The 20,000-nt window shown below is 42.3% G+C and overlaps 1 protein-coding gene across 7 annotated transcripts in view; it reads right to left on the minus strand.

Annotated features, from left to right (window-relative positions):
• sox6 (SRY-box transcription factor 6) overlaps positions 1 to 20,000 on the minus strand; it is a 275,016-nt gene that overhangs the window by 240,138 nt on the left and 14,878 nt on the right. For 4 of the 7 annotated variants that reach the window (XM_060940775.1, XM_060940774.1, XM_060940771.1 and 1 more), the window contains exon 3: positions 1,229 to 1,299. The exons of the other annotated variants lie outside the window; for them this stretch is intronic. The gene's annotated coding sequence lies outside the window, so the exon portion shown is untranslated. The remainder of the gene's footprint in view (positions 1 to 1,228; positions 1,300 to 20,000) is intronic. 7 annotated transcript variants of the gene reach the window in all.

A 20,000-nucleotide genomic window follows, 5' to 3' on the forward strand; every position in this document is an offset into this window, starting at 1 on the left:
TGAGTGAGTGAGTGAGTGAGTGAGTGAGTGAGTGAGTGAATGCATGACTGAGTGAGTGAGTGAGTGAGTGAGTGAGTGAGTGAGTGAGTGAGTGAGTGAGTGAGTGAGAAAGCGAGAGAGAGCGAGTGAGTGAGTGAGTGAGTGAGTGAGTGAGTGAGTGAGTGAGTGGAGAGTCAGTGAGTGAGTGAGTGAGTGAGTGAGTGAGTGAGTGAGTGAGTGAGAGCGAGTGAGTGGAGAGTGAGTGAGTGAGTGAGTGAGTGAGTGAGAGCGAGTGAGTGGAGAGTGAGTGAGTGAGTGAGAGAGAGAGAGAGAGCGAGCGAGCGAGCGAGTGAGTGAGTGAGTGAGAGGAGAGTGAGTGAGTGAGTGAGTGAGTGAGTGAGTGAGTGAGAGAGCGAGCGAGCGAGCGAGTGAGTGAGTGAGTGGAGAGTGAGTGAGTGAGTGAGTGAGTGAGTGAGTGAGTGAGTGAGTGAGAGAGAGAGCGAGCGAGCGAGTGAGTGAGTGAGTGAGTGAGTGGAGAGTGAGTGAGTGAGTGAGTGAGTGAGTGAGTGAGTGAGTGAGTGAGTGACAGAGACAGTGACTGAGTGAGTGAGAGAGAATGAGAGAGAGAGAGAGTGACAGTGTGAGTGAGTGAGTGAGTGAGTGAGTGAGTGAGTGAGTGAGTGAGTGAGTGAGTGAGACAGAGTGAGTAAGTGAGTGACAGCATATGTGCATGAGAGAGAGAGTGAGTGAGTGAGTTAAAGAGAGAGTGAGTGAGTGAGTGAGTGAGTGAGTGAGTGAGTGAGTGAGTGAGTGAGTGAGTGAGTGAGTGAGTGAGTGACAGAGAGAGTGAGTGACAGAGAGAGTGATGTGTGACCGAATCTGTGTTTTTCCAAAGTGACTGAGACGTGATTTTCCTGCCTGGTGTTAAATTTAAGACTTTTAAGAAACAACTTCATCAAATCTCATCATTTCAGTTCACAGAGAAGAATAAAGTGACGTCACTGCGTGCTCTCAGTCGTCACCCAAACAGTATCGCTCATTTCATTCCTTTCTGTTTTACAGCTGTTTATTATACTGTAGAAATAATAACCATCTGAGGGCAGCAAACAAACAACGGAATGGTGAGAGACATGGATGGAGAGAGAGAGAGAGAGAGAGAGAGAGAGAGAGAGAGAGAGAGACGGATGGACAGTGTGGATCTGGATTTAAAAATAAGTAAATAAATAAATAAATTCCATTGTGAACTCACGTAAACAGTGTGACTTTATCTCCAGCTCCCAGAGATCACTTATTAGTTGATTTTGAATTCATGAAAATGACCTGGAATGGAGGAAAGAAAGAAAGAACGAGTGAGTGTTTCTGAAAGGAGAGAGAGAACGAGTGACAGACAGACAGAGAGAGAAAGAGAAACAAAGAGAGACAAGGTGAGAGAGACAGACACAAAGAGAGACAGAGTGAGACACTGAGGCAAGAAAAGACGGAGACAAAGAGAGAAAGAGAGGAGGAAAAGAGAGAGAAAGACAGAGAGAGACAGAAGGAGAGAGAGGCAGGGATAGAGGTGAAAAAGTAAAGAGAAACAGACAGAAGGAAAGACAGAGGGAGAAAGAGGCAAAAAAGAAAATTAAGACAGACACAATGAGAGAGAGAGAGAGAGAGAGAGAGAGAGAGAGAGAGAGAGAGGTGATAAACAGAGAGACACAAAGAAAGACAATGAGGGAGAAACAGAAAGATAGATACAAAGACAGAGAGAAAGAGATGTAAAGAGAGATATTAAGAGAGAGACAGATTTGGCTGCACATATTAGCAGTTGAAGTCAAACAGCCACCTCTCTCTCTCTCTCTCTCTTTCTCTCTCTCCCACCCCTCTATCTCTGTCTACCCTCTCTTTCTCACACTCTCCCTCTCTCTTCCACCCTTCTATCTCTCTCTCTTTCTCCTTCACTCTCTTCTTCTCCCTCCCTCTCTCTCTCTCCCACCCCTCTATCTCTCTCTACCCTCTCTCCTTTCTCCTGATCCATCTCCTTCTGTCTCTCCTTCTCCCTCCTTCTCTCTCTCTCCCACTCCATCTCTGTCTACCCCAACCCCTCTACCTCTCTCTACCCTCTCCTTTTTCCTTTCTCTCTCTCTCTCTCTCTCTCTCTCTCTCTCGTTGTTCCTCTGAGGAACTCGACTCAAGACATTGTTTAGATTCGGCGTCTCTGGTACCTCATTATTCCGTCCTGCACTGTTTGATTCTGTTAATAAATGCCTTTCATATAAAGTGCTTGTTTTATTCAATCTCTCGCTCGGCCCTCTCTCACACCGCGCAGCGCTAATGATTTATTTAGCTCTCAGCCTCGGATCAGCTCAAGCACGGTTCTCTGAATGGGAGAGAGAGAGAGAGAGAGAGAGAGAGAGAGGCCACAAGGGAAAACACCAACAAACAGATGCTTTCTTTAATGCAGATTCGCTCGCTCATCTTTTAGCTCTTATCTCAGCAAAAAGTTTGGACTTTTTTACAATTTTTCAAATTGCAACTTGGAGAAAGACGGGAAAATGAAAAACAGAGAAACGAAATGAAAGAGGGGAAATGTGTGTGTGTTGGGGGGCTGTGTTTGGGGAGGGGAACGAGGGAAGAAGAAGTGCACAAAGCTCATTGATGTTCATTTCTTCACATTATTCTGTTTTTCACAACACGCAGGGATCTCATTACCAGCTGATTTATACAATTAGCCTGCCTCGGCACTGCCAATTAAACAAGGACACAGGGGTTTAAGGTCACAGCTAATTGATCCGCCTGCAATTTGTGCTCCCTCCATCTCAGGCGAGGAGGAAAAACAGCGGCTGTTCACACACAGCAGAGGAGAACCGCAGGAGAACCCATCAGATCTGGTCCTGATTTATCACAATAACACACCACAACAAGGGCGTGTCACACTGTCAAGTCGTGGGCTGTGATTGGCCAGGAGGTGGTGATGCTCGTTCATTATCGTTTCTGTAGTAACAGAAAAACATCTGGAACTGATAAACAGCACGGTGAAGGTTTCTGTACGGAGATTTATTTGTTTATTTGACATTTACAGAAGGAGTCTCCAGTGTCAGAGGGGTAAAGCTGGAAGTTTTCTGACAGATGAGTTTACACTTCTTTGTGCTTCCTCATGAACAAAAGTGTTGCAGGTTTATTATTATTATTATTATTATTATTATTACTAATCAATTTCAAGAGAGAAAAAACAGCAGATGCGGACAGAACAACTGTTTATATCTGCTGTAATGTTCAGTACATGAGAACAGGAACTAACTTGTTTCATGGACGTTCCACAGCACTGAAAGTGGCTATAAATGGATAAAAGGTATGACGCTTTTTAATAAATAAAGAATTGTAATCATTGGCAAATTGTTGATGTATAAAAGGAATACTTTTTGAGTTGAGTATGAAGTGTGTGTGTGTGTGTGTGTGTGTGTGTGTGTGTGTGTGTGTGTGTGTGTGTGTGTGTGTGTGTGTGTGTGTGCATACATGCGAATGGAAAGCCGTTGTCATCAAAATCGCACCTCGGAGCTGGCACCCAGTTTGGAGCTCTCAGAGGGACACGGCGTCGGCCTGCGTGTCCCCACACTGTCTCACCTCTCCTGCACCGTGTGTGTGTGTGTGTGTGTGTGTGTGTGTGTGTGTGTGTGCCCTTCACTGGAGTGATAATTCCATAAACGGTTCTCTCCTTCAGTCACATTAGATATTCGTCGTTCGCGGTGAGCTTTAATAAAGACTGTCCTGTTTTAATTGCGGGGTAAAAAATTAACTGGGATTTGAATTTATAATGTGATGGTAATTAAGAGAAATGATGAGGATTGAAAGTGAGAGGAAGGGAGTAAACGCTGTCGCTTTATTCGCCTGCTTTATTTCAGCAAAAGGTTTATCTGGATTCATGAAAAATAATTTAAATAAATAAATAAATTATTATTATTATTATTATTATTATTATTATTATTTGTGTGTGTGTGTGTGTGTGTGTGTGTGTGTGTGTGTTGTACTGGGACTGAAGCAGTGAGTTTCATCCTCAGACTCCGCCCCAACTGTGTGATGATGAATTTCAGTGAATTATAATCAGCTCAGAGTCGCGTTTATTAATTTCCCAACAGTTTTATTACTGAAGCATTGAGTCTGTAATTACACCGGCAGAGAGAACACTCACACTACTGCTTCATCTCTCAAAAAAAACGGCACAGAATAAGGTGAGAGAAGACAAGAACAAAACTTTGCAAACAGAGAAGAAGAGAAAGAGAAAGACAGACATACAGACAGAGAGACAGACAGATGGATGGACAGACAGACAAAAAATGAGAAAAAGAAAGACAAAGAAAAAGACAGAGATACGGAGAGACATACAGAGACAGACAGACTAAATGTGCAAAAAATAAAGACAGAGAGAGAGAGAGAGAGAGTGAGAAAAAGAGACAGGCAGGGAAAAACAGACAGACAAACAAAAAGTGACAAAAAGACAGACAGACAAAAAAGTGAGAAAATACACATATAGAGAGAAAGAGAGTCAGAGAGACAGGGAGAGACAGACAGAAAGACAGGCAGACAAAAGGTGAGAAAAATAAAGAGAGAAAGAGACAGAGATACAGATAGACAGACAGATACAGACAAACAAAACGTTAAAAATAAAGACAGAGAGACAGAAAGTGAGAAAAAGAGACAGACAGGGACAGACAGACAAAAAGTGAAAAAAGACAGACAAATACAGACAGACAAAAAGTGAAAAAAAGACACAGAGAGAAAGAGAGTCAGACAGACAGGAAGAGACAGACTGAAAGACAGACAGACAGACAAAAAGTGAGAAAAAGAAAGACAGAGAGAGAAGCAGAGATAAAGTGAGATAAAGACAGACAGACAGACAGACGTCTCTGTTGTCAGTATTAAAGTGTGATATGTGTGAACTGAGCAGCGCTACAAGTTTCAGACTTCCACTCGATGTCTCCTCCTCACATGAGCCCAACACATGTCTCTAATAAACACAACACCACAAAGTGACTGCTGAGGGCAGGAGCCAAATACACACACACACACACACACACACACACACACGCACACACACACACACACACACACACACAACAAAGCGCAGTGCATTATTAACTCCTGATAGGACCAGCGGCCTCAGAGACCCGTGCATGGATCTGCAGCGATCACTTTTATCCCACAGCGCTGCAGAATCCTGGACTCTGACTGGTCAGAAGCAAAGGTGTTGATTAATTCTCTAGAGCAGCAGCTCTGACTGTAGTGCAGCTGCACATCACAAGGTTTTATACTTTAATGCACTCGTTCTGATACGTCATCATTTCTATAGTAACAGTTCATAACGAGGGACTCGACCACCCGAATGCTCCGTGAATAAAAAACAGATTAAAATACAAACGTAACAGTTGATCTTTAAAACTTATAAAATTTATGTAAAGCTATAACTTTTAGTTTTGAGGAATAAAACTCTTGAGGATGTGAAGAAAAATCACACACACACACACACACACACACACACACACACACACACACACGGAAGTGGTTTAATGACTGGATAATATCATAGCACTCAGTGTGTTTGTCCATCATGCAACAACAGAACAAGTAACTTCCTTATAAATATACAAACATTATCTCTCTCTCACACACACACACACACACACACACACACACACACACACACTCCCTGTATGTACTCTTCACTCTTCCACAGCTTGTTTTAGAGAAATGTACTGTACAGCAATATGCTTTTAAACATCCTCCAAGGTGAGCTTTTAAGAGACTAAACCTGCACACCGAAGCGCTTAAACTCAGTGGTCATCTCCTATTGCGCTCCGTGACATGACATGGAACATTTTTAAATTGCACCCCATCATCTAAAGCTTTATTCAGCCTTCTGAACCAATGGGGGGGAAAAAACACATTACCTCTATACACTATTCCCATCCCTGCGCTCTTCTTAGTCCACAACATGTTAAAGAGGAGATTTAGCAAAGGCAGTTATTGGGACAAAAGAGCCAATCTCGCCCATCAGCAGGTCGCTCATGTACCTAGAGGAGGCCAGGTTATCTCTCCACCAACAGCAGGGCCAGAACCAGGGCCGGAAAAAGGGGGGAAATGGGGGGGGAAATGAAGCAGGACGCCTTAGACCAGCAACACAGGCTAAGCTGTCATTCGGGATGGGAGGATTGGATGGGAAGCGGAGAGGAGAGGGTGGGGAGTGGGGGGGTTCTTGCTTGAAAAAGCTCCATGCCTGTCATTCTGCACGGACCCCATTGTCAAACTCAATCTCCGGCCGGACAAAAAGCAACTCGCGCCTGCACTTCTTCCAAAAGGAAACACGGTTCCCCAGCAGCAAGTCGACTTAATTATTGAGTGAAGAGATAAAGCTGTCGGAGAGGAGGTTCAGGAGGAGGAGGAACATCGGGATAAGGATGAAGGAAGGAATGAATGAGGGGAGGGGTAGAACATCTTAACAAAGGTAGACTAACCCTGTCCATATCAGGTGCTCAGATCAGTAATAATTAGCTAATTGGTTTTGATGGAGAGAAAATACAAACAATAATAACAACATTTTTACTTTACGTTAATGGGATTTAGCAGAGCTCTTATCTATCCAGAGCAACGTACAACACACCCAGAGCAGCCTGGGGAGCAGTTGGGGGTTCGGTACCTTGTTCAAGGGCACTTCAGCCATTCCTGTTAGTCCAGAGAATCAAACCGGTGACCTTTGGGTCCCAAAGCTGCTTCTCTAACCATTAGGGCATGGCTTCCCATTTTTAGCTGACGTGACTCTCAAACGTAGCAGGTTTGTGAAAGCGACCAGTCAGGGGTGTTAATACTTATGAAAATGGCAAGAATATTACATGCAAACTTTGTTATGTCTCTTTTTTTTGAATATTTATGATCTGTTTTTTTATGGTTTCTATAGTAACAGCTCACTCGCAGTGACTCGACCAACAGACATGGTACGAGACATCATTAAGATGATAAACAGATTTTAAAAAACGCTTTTATTTAAGAAACAAAAACGTTTGCCACGGTAACGTGACACGCTGAGTTTTATTATCTGATTAACCTCAAGACACACAGAACAAAGACAGGCTAGTGACGGAACGACTGTTTATTGTTGCTGTAATCTAAATAAGAACAAGAACGATCTTGTTCCACAACACAGACATTCCACATTCTTACATGTAACTATAAACGGATAAAAGTAACAAGAATATCGATGTACAATTAAACAAAAACAAAAAGTTGAATTGTTGCGATAGTGTACCGTACATGCTGTTATAGAATAACGAGACCGTCAATGATGGCGTGGCTCACTCCGGCCCCGTCTAGTCCAGAAGGAACGATCTAAAGTAGGCCACCTTGCACAATAAATGTTGACGCTATATACAAGCTATATACAGAAGCGATATCCACCCGAGGAATACTGACCTATTTACCAGAAAGAATCCAAAACGGCGAGGAATTGACCGAGAAGAAGTGATTTTTGTCTGATTAATTAGTCAATAACTTCATTAATAATTGTGGTGAAGCAGGGCGGTACGGTGGTGTAGTGGTTAGGGCTGTCGCCTCACAGCAAGAAGGTCCTGGGTTCGAGCCCCGTGGCCGGCGAGGGCCTTTCTGTGTGGAGTTTGCATGTTCTCCCCGTGTCCGCGTGGGTTTCCTCCGGGTGCTCCGGTTTCCCCCACAGTCCAAAGACATGCAGGTTAGGTTAACTGGTGACTCTAAATTGAGCGTAGGTGTGAATGTGAGTGTGAATGGTTGTCTGTGTCTATGTGTCAGCCCTGTGATGACCTGGCGACTTGTCCAGGGTGAACCCCGCCTTTCGCCCGTAGTCAGCTGGGATAGGCTCCAGCTCGCCTGCGACCCTGTAGCACAGGATAAAGCAGCTACAGATAATGAGATGAGATGAGATGAGATGAGATGAGATGAGATGAGATGAGATGAGATGAGATGAGATAATTGTGGTGAAGCAAATCTGGGTAGCAGTTCTATGCACCCTAGGTCCCCCTAACTTCATGCCAGAAAGAATCAAAATCAGTGAAGAATTGAGAGAGAAGAAGCGATTTTCATGAAATGTGGATGACAGACGTGTCCATCTGTCAGCGTGTCACGTTACCATAGCATCCGTTTCTGTTTCTTAAATAAAAGTGTGTTTTTAAAAATCCATTTATCGTCTTCATGATGTCTAGCACCATGTCTGTTGGTCGAGTCACTGCGAGTGAGCTGTTACTATAGAAACCATTAAAAAACAGATCATAAATATTAAAAAAAAAGAGACAGAACAAAGTTTGCATGTAATATTCTTGCCATTTCATAAGTATTAGCACCCCTGACTGGTCACTTTCACAAACCTGTTACATTTGAGAGTCGCAACGCAAGAGACACGTCAGCTAAAAATGGGAAGCCATGCCCTAATGGTTAGAGAAGCAGCTTTGGGGCCCAAAGGTCACTGGTTTGATTCCCTGGACCAGCAGAAATGGCTGAAGTGCCCCTGAGCAAAGTACCAAAACCCCAACTGCCCCCCAGGCTGCTCTGGGTGTGCTGTATGTATGATAAGACCATGACGTCACCTGTCAGAGTTCAGTGTCAGAACAGTTAAGTCATTTCATCGCACCATCCAAAACAGAATCCACCGATTATTTTCCTACGACGGTGTGCCACAGTAAGTGTATGTTATTCCTCACACTGCCTTGACGCTGCTGCAGGTAGAAACGGTCCTCTCTGGGTTAAAGGCCTTCAGCACTACAAAAGCCGGTTTAGTTTGCTGAGAATAAATAAAAATCCACCGTATCATTGAGTTATGGGTTTGGTGACAGTCTGCTGGGTGAACCTACAGAGCTCGAGGAGACCGAATGCACTCCTGGAGTCACAATCACAGGTTCGAGACGGAGTCTGCTTCGGCGAGTTAGCGGTCATTCTTTGGCTCTCTCGCTCTCTTATCGCCCACACTCTCGCGGGGCATTTTAGCCGCTGAAATCCTGTTCACCACATACTGGTTTTTAGAAGCTGTGAAATGAGTGCTAGAGAAGCGTGGCCACAATGTCCGCCTGTGTTACCACTGGCCTCGAAAATGGGCTCGGGGCTTTTTGTCCAGGGAATGCATAAATGGAAGTTTTTAACACCTCAAAGGAAAGAAGGGCTTTTGTGCAGCCACGCTGGTGAAAGTCGCCACTCTCCTGAGGAGGCAGACGCGCTGAGTGCTGCGGGACAAAAGAACCCGGAGCCCTGAGCAGCAGGAGGTGGGTTCGGCCATGAGCTCCACACCCATACACTCTTCTTACACACACACATCATCATCACTAACCTATATATATATATATATATATATATATATATATATATATATATATATATATATGTGTGTGTGTGTGTGTGTGTGTGTAAGAAGAGAGAGAGAGAGAAAGAGATACACACAAACTGATATACACACACACACACACGTCTATTTTCTTTACCGACTCAGACAAAGGTTAAAAACATGCCTCAGACGACTTTCAGTGACACGAGAATGATCGCTCAGAAAAAAACAACACACACACACACACACACAGAAATCTTTTATGCAGATGCTGAGTAAATCTTTCTACCAAAGGAAGCAGCTTGAAAACAAAGTCACGTTGATTGATTCAGAATCTAACTTTGGTTAAAAAATAATAACAACAACAACGATAATAATTCCAGGCTTCCTTCCTGTCAATTCCCTTCTGAAATTCATTCGTTTTGTTTTTCACGCAACAAAAGCCCACAGCCAGAGCTGACAATCAGCACGCGTGAGCATTACACATCCACAATAAACATTTAAATGCAAATAAATCCGAGGCACAAAAGGACTTCCATCTTCTGTCAGTGGCAACATAATCAACCTGCAATTGTCTCCTGACTTTCAGCCATTTTCAGTGACGAGGTCTAAGCAGCAAGCATCAGTATTCAAATGACTGCACTCTTTAAAAGACCAAACGTCGGGCAGGGATGGGATTTTTTTTTTATTTAGTTATTTAGTTATTTATTTATTTTCCTTGAACGGTGCCGAAAGTCAATCACATGGTGAATTAAACCAGAACGGAATCAATTGATCCAGAAATGATCAGGTTACAATCAGGCGCCATTGGTTGTCCACGAAATTATTAGTATTTTTTTTCCCTTTGTGGTTTTTTTTTTGCATGTGTGACACCGTGGCATTTTCAAAGATTACATTTGCAACTGAATTGGCAGCTTTAGACAATCTGATAAGACTGAAACAAGCAGAACGTGAACAAGATGAACACTAGGGCATTAAAAATGTCGCCTTTTGTAGCCGATAAAGAGAAATCAAGGCTCTGTGATGAAGCGGCGTCACCATCACCACTCTGATACAACAGTTAAAGCTAGACGGCCTTTTGATTTCATAAAATCGGTGAAATTTAGTTCCGTCTGAAATGTGGTGATTGTGATATCTGTTTATTCCTGTAATATCTCACAAAATATCAGGCCATTCTGTGGCTGGGAAGTTATTTAATTTGAGGTGATTAAAGCAAATAATGTGCATGAAATCGCTCGCTTGGCGCAGTCAAGCAGACAGAGGAAGTCCGTGTGCGCATGCGCAGGTTTACCTTCTTCTTCTTCTTTTGGGTTTTACGGCAGCTGGCATCCACAGTGTTGCATTACTGCCATCTACAGGTTTCCCTTTGAGCGTGCACTGACAGTTCCATCATTCTGTCGCTAAACGAACAGCTGATCACACCGAGGTGCTCGCTGAGCGCCCATATTTATTAGTTTGGTCCTGCGTTTCCTTTCCTTCGTATATAACATAAAGTCTTTTCTTCTCGCTTTCTTTCTGTTACTGTACTCGCTCTTTCACATTTCATTCGCACACTCACATCCTCCATTTTTCTCTCCTGTTTCAAATTTGTATCCCACAATGCCTTGCGTGAACGGGGAAAGCCCACCACGTGATGCATGACGTAGTATCTTGAATTGGGTCATGGTGAAGCAGGGAAAAATAGCTGAGAATTTAGGGCCACGTGACTCTAAGCTCATTAATTGTTCTATTTTAAAAAAACTAATAAAATTGGAAGTCTGTGATTCAAATTCAGTAGCTTTTGTTCACTAAACAAAAATAATTGGGTGTCGGGAAAATTCTTTTTATGACCTACACTTGAAAAATCTGAAAGGCAGTACAGCTTTAAAAAATTTTACTTGTTAAAAGACAAATTTAAAGTTACATATAACATTGTGAAATGTCCAAGAAACAAGTTAATTTGTTCCTGTTGTCACTTACGTTATAGCAGCTATAAACAGACTTTCCTTCACCAGCCTTGTAAAAAAAAAACGCAACTTGTCATGTTACTAACACACTGCAAAACCGTAACCTCTAGATAACCAGATAACATCACTTTATCAATAATTTCAACTTTAAAAAAAATCCGTTTGTTATTAGCAGAGCGTCCCGCGTCCGTCATACGAGTCCCTGTGAATGAATGTTTGCTATAGGAACGATAACGAATTAGAGAACAAGCACATTAAATAAACCTGCTGCTGTTCTAGGAAACAAATCAACACCCTCCCTTCTGACCAATCACAATCCAGATGAGAGAAAGAAGGTTATTATTATTATTATTATTATTATTATTATTACAATGACAAAAAGCAGAGAGAGAAATGAAAGGAAGTATTTCATAAATTCCTAAATACACTCGTAAATCCTACACAGGGAAAGCAAACAAACGATATAAAGAGTTACGTTTAGGAACGAGAGAAATAGCCGAGCGCTTTGCAGCGAGCTAAAACATTTCCTCAGACGTTCTTCACAGGAATGTAAATCTTCACCATGATGGACAGCCATGCTTACAGCGAGCCCTATACAACCAGCTTACGCACTGAAACAATTAACATTATAACCTCTCATTTCGGATGTTTACGTTAACGCCGATCACGCCGATCTTTCCTCTCCTGTGCAAAAGCTCGCCATTAATTGTCATACGTTGGAGTGCAAATGACTGCATTTGGGAAGCATGGAGAGAGAAATGATCGGTTTGAGAATATCTCTGCATTCTTAATTTTCTAGAGAGGGAAATGATTTAAAGGACGCGCACAAATCTTGGCTGACACAACCGGAGCTGGCTCGGCAATCTCGCTCTCCGTCTTGGCGCTGCACGCATTTAGGGCGAATAAAAAACACAAGCCCCTGAACACAGAGCACTTTCCCCTCTCTGGTGAAAAACAAATGCATCATTTGAGTCACTGATCGGCGGTATAATTGAGTTTATTGCTCTTTTTGCTTTTTTTTTTAAAGAGGGGGAAAAATAGAGCTTTTGAAAAGTGGAGGTCAAATTATCTCTCCAGTCAGGCAATAAATAAGTCAAACAAGGTAAGGGCTCCGGCCAGCAGTATTTTAGTGCCGAATTCAATTAGTGTGGGGAAGAAAAAACACACACACACACACACACACACACACAGGAGACACATGGTTCTCAGCTCGGCTATTAGAGACACGTTCTTTCCCATGATGCCGCAGCAATCAGCTTTTCAGGTGTTGTAGAAGAGACGAGCAGCTGTACAAGGACGAGAGCGACTTCAGGAATGCAATCACGCTGAGTTTGGAGAAATTACACGTGGCACGTGATTGCTCCAGCAGGTCGAGGGGAGATATTATTATTATTATTATTATTATTATTATTATTATTATTATTATTCACTAAACTCAGTCCATCAGGTGTCCTGGACTGGCAGTTTTGGACCCCCAAGTTTGAGTCCTATCCAAGGACCTATGCATTTTGGAGGTACTTGCGCAGGATGTGTGCGGTTCCTAGTAGTGCTGCTTTCTGAAGTTGTCGTGGTGTGATCTTGTTGAGCTCCAATGTCCTGAGATGTTTTTCAAGGTCTTTGGGTGCTGCTCCCAGTGCTCCGACCACAACTGGTACTACTGTGGCTTTCTTTTCCCATCATCTCTCAATCTCCATCTCGGATCTCGGTATTTAATGATCTTCTCTATTTCTTTCAGTTCAGTTGTACTATCTCCTGGTATCGCCATGTCCACAAACCACACCTGCTTTTTTTATTTTCAATAACAATGGTGTCAGGCGTGTTGGACGTCAATTGCTGGTCAGTTTGAATCTTGAAGTCCCATAGAATTTTGAAGTCATCTGTTTGAAGGACCTTTTTGACTTTGTGCTCCCACCATTTCTCTGCTAACCGGGATGTTCTACTTCATGCATGAATTCCAGGGTAACACTGATGCTACCTTATTGTGCCTTTCCAAGTAGTCTGTCTGTACAATCTTGTTCCATGAGCTAATAAAGTGGTCCACCGTTTCCTCTTTCTCCTTGCACAGTCAGCACTTGCTGTTGTCACTTGTGTGATCAGTTGAAGCCTTGATAGTATTTATTATTATTATTATTATTATTATTATTATTATTACTTCACCTAAACCTCAGTTGTAATGTGTTCACAAAAAACATGCATCACGAGCGACGATCTCGACAAGCAACATTCAAGTTTATTCAGCTTTTTTTTAATTTAAGTTTACAAAACTTGTTTTTAAAATTAGCTTTCAAATATCCAGCTAAGCAACTCACAGGACCGATTAGAAAAAACAGTTAGCTTTTAATCCTTCATCAGTTATTAGCATTTCATTTGCATGGGTTGTGTTTCATGTGATGTCACACTATGTGGCAAGCGGCATTTTCTTGAGTTTCTTTCTTATTTTATTTATGTTTAATACGTTTCTTTTGGTGGCGGCACGGTGGTGTAGTGGTTAGCGCTGTCGCCTCACAGCAAGAAGGTCCTGGGTTCGAGCCCCGTGGCCGGCGAGGGCCTTTCTGTGCGGAGTTTGCATGTTCTCCCCGTGTCCGCGTGGGTTTCCTCCGGGTGCTCCGGTTTCCCCCACAGTCCAAAGACATGCAGGTTAGGTTAACTGGTGACTCTAAATTGAGCGTAGGTGTGAATGTGAGTGTGAATGGTTGTCTGTGTCTATGTGTCAGCCCTGTGATGACCTGGCGACTTGTCCAGGGTGAACCCCGCCTTTCGCCCGTAGTCAGCTGGGATAGGATCCAGCTTGCCTGCGACCCTGCACAAGATAAGTGGTAATGGATGGATGGATGGATGGATGGATAGTTAACTGATATCAACTTATGTTGTGTATATGAGTTAAATAAATAAATAAACACAAAAATTTGGTACTTTTTCTCCCGAGTGGAATCAGCAATTCAGAGGAAAGTTAAAAAGTCTACGTTTATCAAAGAACCTTCTCTTCTTTAGGAAGGTGTGTAAGATTTAGTCATCTCTCAGGAGGTTCAGGTTGTGAAGCAAAGCCATAATTTCAGTCTGAAAACAAAACAAATAAATAAATAAATAAATAAATAATTGCACGACTGACCGAGACAATCGGATATTCACACTGTATTTATTTTTCACGTCTGTTTCGAATTTAATACAGAAAATAAATCCGTGGCTCTCTGTCGAACAGTCTTGTTTGCAGTCAACATTTTTTTTTTAACAAGCAATGATGTTTATAATTATTAATCAGTTCTCAGACCAGATCACAGAAATGTAAATGCAATGCAAAACACTGGGCAAAAACTCGTTCCTTTCTCAACCAGCTGAGAATCTGCTACACAAGTCGTGATGGCTCATGTTTAAAATAAGAAAAACAATTTTGTTTTTAAATATGATAGTTTTTATGGAGGTTTTTTTGTTTTGTTTTGTTTTTGCTCCAGGGGTTTTTCGAGCGCTTGATTGACGACAGCTGCTCTAATAAAGGAATATTCCTTTCCGTAAAGCAAGTAAATGCAAACGTTATGTTCAGACAATCTAAAGCAAGCATATAAGTTAAAAAAAGAGAGAGAGCCAGAGACACGCTCCACACGCCCAGCCTTATAAACCTTACAAACCTTATAAACCTTACAATGTGGCCTTTGTGACATAATTCCCACCCGCTCCATGGTGGATTTTTGGAAAATAATCAAAATTTTCCTATCCTGCGTATCCAATAATAACAACTTACATCACATGGTGCTGCTTATACGCGCCGTGAGTGAATTTTGGTGATTTTTTTTTCTTGGTTCCACAGGGGGGTAAAACAAACACTTCCAAATGGTTATGATGTCCCAGTCATGCCCAGAGAGCCCATTAGAGCGTGGCACTGGTTGTGTGAAACCTGAGGAAGTACAGTGCTTCACCTAGTGACGTATGGAGCAGACGGTTAACAAGCCGAGCGTCTGTAAAATTTGAAAAAAAAAATTCTTGAATTTGTGATTCTTGGGAGCTTCATATCTAACAGTTGAGAAATGGGATCTGTTTGACCACACACACACACACACACACACACACACACACAGCTGATGATAGCAACATGAGGTTAGCATTATCAGTGATGAAAGCACGACAGGTGGGTCACATGAAAAGGTCTCGACATTTCACCAATGGCTGTTTAACACATGGCTCGCGTTATTCTCAGCATATAAAAATTCCCGACCTGACGGTGTTCCTCGGCTCCGTCTGATAAATCCGGAAGCAATCCAAGACGTAAATAAGCGCGTGGTTTGAGACGATGGCACAAGGAGAATGCTCAGCTCTTGACCTTGGCTCTTGGCTCTCGCCTCAATCCACACTTTCTCTTCCACATTTTTCAAGCATCATGCAAAAGTTGAGTGTTGAAGCAGCAACTTGATTACCACGCCATGTCTCTTAAAGCACACACACGGATCTCAGCTCAGAAAAACACACCAAGGATGTAAATAAACTATTTTAAAAAAGTGTCGCGTTCATATGGTGTGGTGTATTGAAAGGATCCCAACTTTAAACCAGACCACTGTAAAGGCAAAGATGTTCTGACTGTTCCGACAGATTTGAAGCTGCTCGTTGCACACTATTTTTTTTTTCGTGTTGCACAATACAAGTTCAAAAATTTAGCCGTGAAATATTATTTTTCTCCATTTCTAAAACCCGTGAAAGGCTTCAAGATAAGCAGCCTTCAGCTTCGTAAATTCAGAGAATGCTAAGATTTTTTAATTTATTTATTTATTATTTTTTATGTATAGCTCTTTGTGTGAAAAACCCAAGCCCTGGTGAAGTCAAAAGGCCAGAAGAAGGTTATTCTGAGAGGGAAGTCACTTGTGAAATTGTAAAAGTTACAAGAGATTGTAGTGTACGGTATTTCAGACTCTTTTGACGGACTCGGAGCAGGCTATCACACGCTGGATTGTGTTTTAGGAGAGCGAGAGATGAGAATAGAGAAGAGTAAAGCAATACTAATCTCCCTGTCAAAGTGACACGAGAACAAAACTGCCTCCGGAGTCGAGGAAGAACGAGAAGCGAACAAGAGCCGAATTTTACCACGGTGCTGGTGAATTCTGGATTGTGATTGGTCAAAAGGGAAGGGAAGGGAAGGGAAGGGAAGGGAAGGGAAGGGAAGGGAAGGGTGTTGATTAATTTTCCAGATAGAACAGCAGCTCTGATAGTAGTGTGGCTATAAATCACAGGTTTATACAGCCTACTGTACATTAATGCGCTCGTTCTGATACCTTATCGTTTCTATAGCAACAGCTTGTTCATTCATGGGGACTCGTAAACATGTAAACATGTGCGTATTTCTCTAATACAACAATTAAATATTTTCATTTGTTAAAAGGCAAATTTACAGTTGCATATAACATTGTGAAATGTCCATGAAACAAGTTTATTTGTTCCTGTTGTCACTGATGTTATAGCAGCTATAAACAGTCTTTCCTTCTCCAGCCTGTTTCTCTCGTTAAAAAAAAAAAAAAAACGCAGCTTGTCACTTCACTAACAAACTGCAAAACCGTAACCTCCAGATAACTTCACCTTATCAAAATCCATCCATCCATCCATCCATTATCTGTAGCTGCTTTATCCTGTTCTACAGGGTCGCAGGCAAGCTGGAGCCTATCCCAGCTGACTACGGGTGAAAGGCGGGGTTCACCCTGGACAAGTCGCCAGGTCATCACAGGGCTGACACATAGACACAGACAACCATTCACACTCACATTCACACCTACGCTCAATTTAGAGTCACCAGTTAACCTAACCTGCATGTCTTTGGACTGTGGGGGAAACCGGAGCACGGGGGGACACGGGGAGAACATGCAAACTCCACACAGAAAGGCCCTCGCCGGCCACGGGGCTCAAACCCGGACCTTCTTGCTGTGAGGCGACAGCACTAACCACTACATCACCGTGCCGCCCACCTTATCAACAATTTCAACTTTAAAAAAATATGTTTATTACTAGCAGAGCATCCAGCGTCTGTCATATGAGTCCCTGTTAATGAGTGGTTGCTATAGAAACGATAACGAATTAGAATGAGTGTATTAAATAATCCTGTGATTTGCATGTAAACATTTACAGAAGGAGTCTCCAGTGTCAATGTTTTATAACAGTCTGAGATAAAGCTGTAACTTTAAGTTTTCAGATGTCTTCAAGGACAGAGGAGTTTATACTAGCAAGTGTTTCGGTAACAAGCTGCGATTTTTTTGTCTTCTTAACATCAAAAAAAAGAAAAAACAGCGAACAGCTGTTTATCACTGCGATAACACAGTAATGAATTTGTTTCATGGATAAACAGATTGAGTCTCTCCACTTTCACTAGATATTAGCAATCGCGCACTCTGATTGGCTACTCTACTACTAGGATATCAGCTCATATACCATGAATAGAGAAAAACAAAATGACAGAGTGTGTTGCTGAAGCAACCAAGGACAAAATAAAAACTTGACTTGAAAACAAAACCCCAAAAAATACAAAAAATAAAAAGCAACAAAATATGTAATGAAAGTATGTGATTGGAAGAACATACAGTATCTTTTTAAAAAATGTGTCAATTATTATTATTATTATTATTATTAGGGCGGCACGGTGGTGTAGTGGTTAGCGCTGTCGCCTCACAGCAAGAAGGTCCGGGTTCGAGCCCCGTGGCCGGCGAGGGCCTTTCTGTGCGGAGTTTGCATGTTCTCCCCGTGTCCGCGTGGGTTTCCTCCGGGTGCTCCGGTTTCCCCCACAGTCCAAAGACATGCAGGTTAGGTTAACTGGTGACTCTAAATTGAGCGTAGGTGTGAATGTGAGTGTGAATGGTTGTCTGTGTCTATGTGTCAGCCCTGTGATGACCTGGCGACTTGTCCAGGGTGAACCCCGCCTTTCGCCCGTAGTCAGCTGGGATAGGCTCCAGCTTGCCTGCGACCCTGTAGAACAGGATAAAGCGGCTAGAGATAATGAGATGGGATGAGATCATTATTGCATTTTTCACAAATTGCTCCTGTCATTTCGCTGGTTTGTTTACATTCTAAACCGAAATTATTTTGTCGGATGTTTTGTATGAAGTTTTTATATCTCGAATTTTCAAAAAATAAAAATGCTCCGTTTCTCAAAATCCATTGACTGTGGATCAAATAAAACAGTTATTCCACTCAATCTTGGTGCTCCGCGCCTCGTCGTCTATCAGCTCATGTACAACTCGATTTCGTGGAATAACTGTTAAGTGTTTTTCTTTAATAAATGAAGTTGTATTCATTAGTACATGTGGGCCAAGAAGAATAAAACACTTCAGCAGGCGCTGATTTAGGAAAATAATCAACTTCCCATGTTGGTAACAGTAACGCCGACGATGTTGGTTAGTTTCCGATAACAGCACAACACGAAGGCTGGTTTGACATTAAACGTGTCTCAAATAGACAGAAATGAAGCCATCGCTCGTTAATAATGAATTTTTAGCAAGACGACCTTTAAAAAAAGAGGCTCTGATGATATCAGAGCTTACAAGACAAAAAAAAAATAAAACCTCCGCAGAACATTTCTGCTTGTTTTTTTTTTTTCATTTGAATATTCATCCAGTTTCCACGTCCCCAAGAAACTCTTCTAATCAGAGTCACTTCCCCCTTTAATCACAGGGGCTGTAATTATGTTCTGATAAAGCGTTTTTTCCCGCACTCCTCCGTGTCACTCACAGGTCTAGTGCACGGAATACAGAGCTAAAAGCTGTCAGGCGTCTCTCTCTCTCTCTCTCACACACACACCGGCACAAACGCTCATCTTTTCACCGCTAATTGATATTATTACTGACCGAACACACAGTACAGATGCTGAACCAGTAAAAAAATATATATACTGGATATAAAACCAGGTCCAGAAATCCACGATGACTTTCCCAGATCCGGTGCAGTTCTTTAAACCCAAGTGTAAATGGAAGGATTGTTTGCCAAAAAACAAAAAGCAGCACCATGGTTGGCTATATCAGGGCTTCTGCTTTTCTCTTTGTAAATCCATCCAGAGCACAGGGATTAGAGGAGAAAAAATATATACAGCTCTCTCGGTTTCCATGTTCATCTTGGAAGAGCTCGGCATCAGGGACGATCGTGCACCGCAAGTTGATAATGATGACGATTTAATTAGAAGGCTCTCCGTGGTCTCTGGAGTTTGCCCAAACTTCTCCACCCTGCAGATGGCGAACAATAAATTTAGCTACACCGAGAAAAAGGAGGAACATCTCTTCATCTCCACCACCATCATCATCATCATGAACATCATCATCATCATCATCATCTCAGACCTGCCACTAAACCAGAGACAGGGAGCTTTATTCCCATGTGATATACCACTACAGGGTTCTCAGCTCTCTCTCTCTCTCTCACACACACACACACACACGCACACACACACACACTCAAACCAAGATCTGAAACTACTTCTCTGTTTTAAGCCTTTTGAAATATCTTGACTTTGCTTACACAACGTCAGAAGAATAGCGCGATGAAAAGGTCCAAGATGGAAAGAAGAAAGCATGTGTTTGAAGGTGGCCTCGGGATTCTGATAAACAGAAGAACTAAAAAGGAACGTGGTGTAAAATTAACGGTTCACCAAGTCACGGCTCAGAGAAAACCTCCTCTCATTTGCATCACAGAGGGCCTGAGAGGTTCGAGTTTTGCTCTGGGTCATAGTTTCACTTTCTTTCTTTCTTTTAATAGAGAGCTACAAGGGATGGAGAAAGGAGGGAAAGACCTCCATTCTTAATCTAATAACC

The sequence above is a fragment of the Neoarius graeffei genome, chromosome 15, assembly GCF_027579695.1.
Source record: "Neoarius graeffei isolate fNeoGra1 chromosome 15, fNeoGra1.pri, whole genome shotgun sequence".
In the NCBI taxonomy this organism is placed as follows: domain Eukaryota; kingdom Metazoa; phylum Chordata; class Actinopteri; order Siluriformes; family Ariidae; genus Neoarius; species Neoarius graeffei.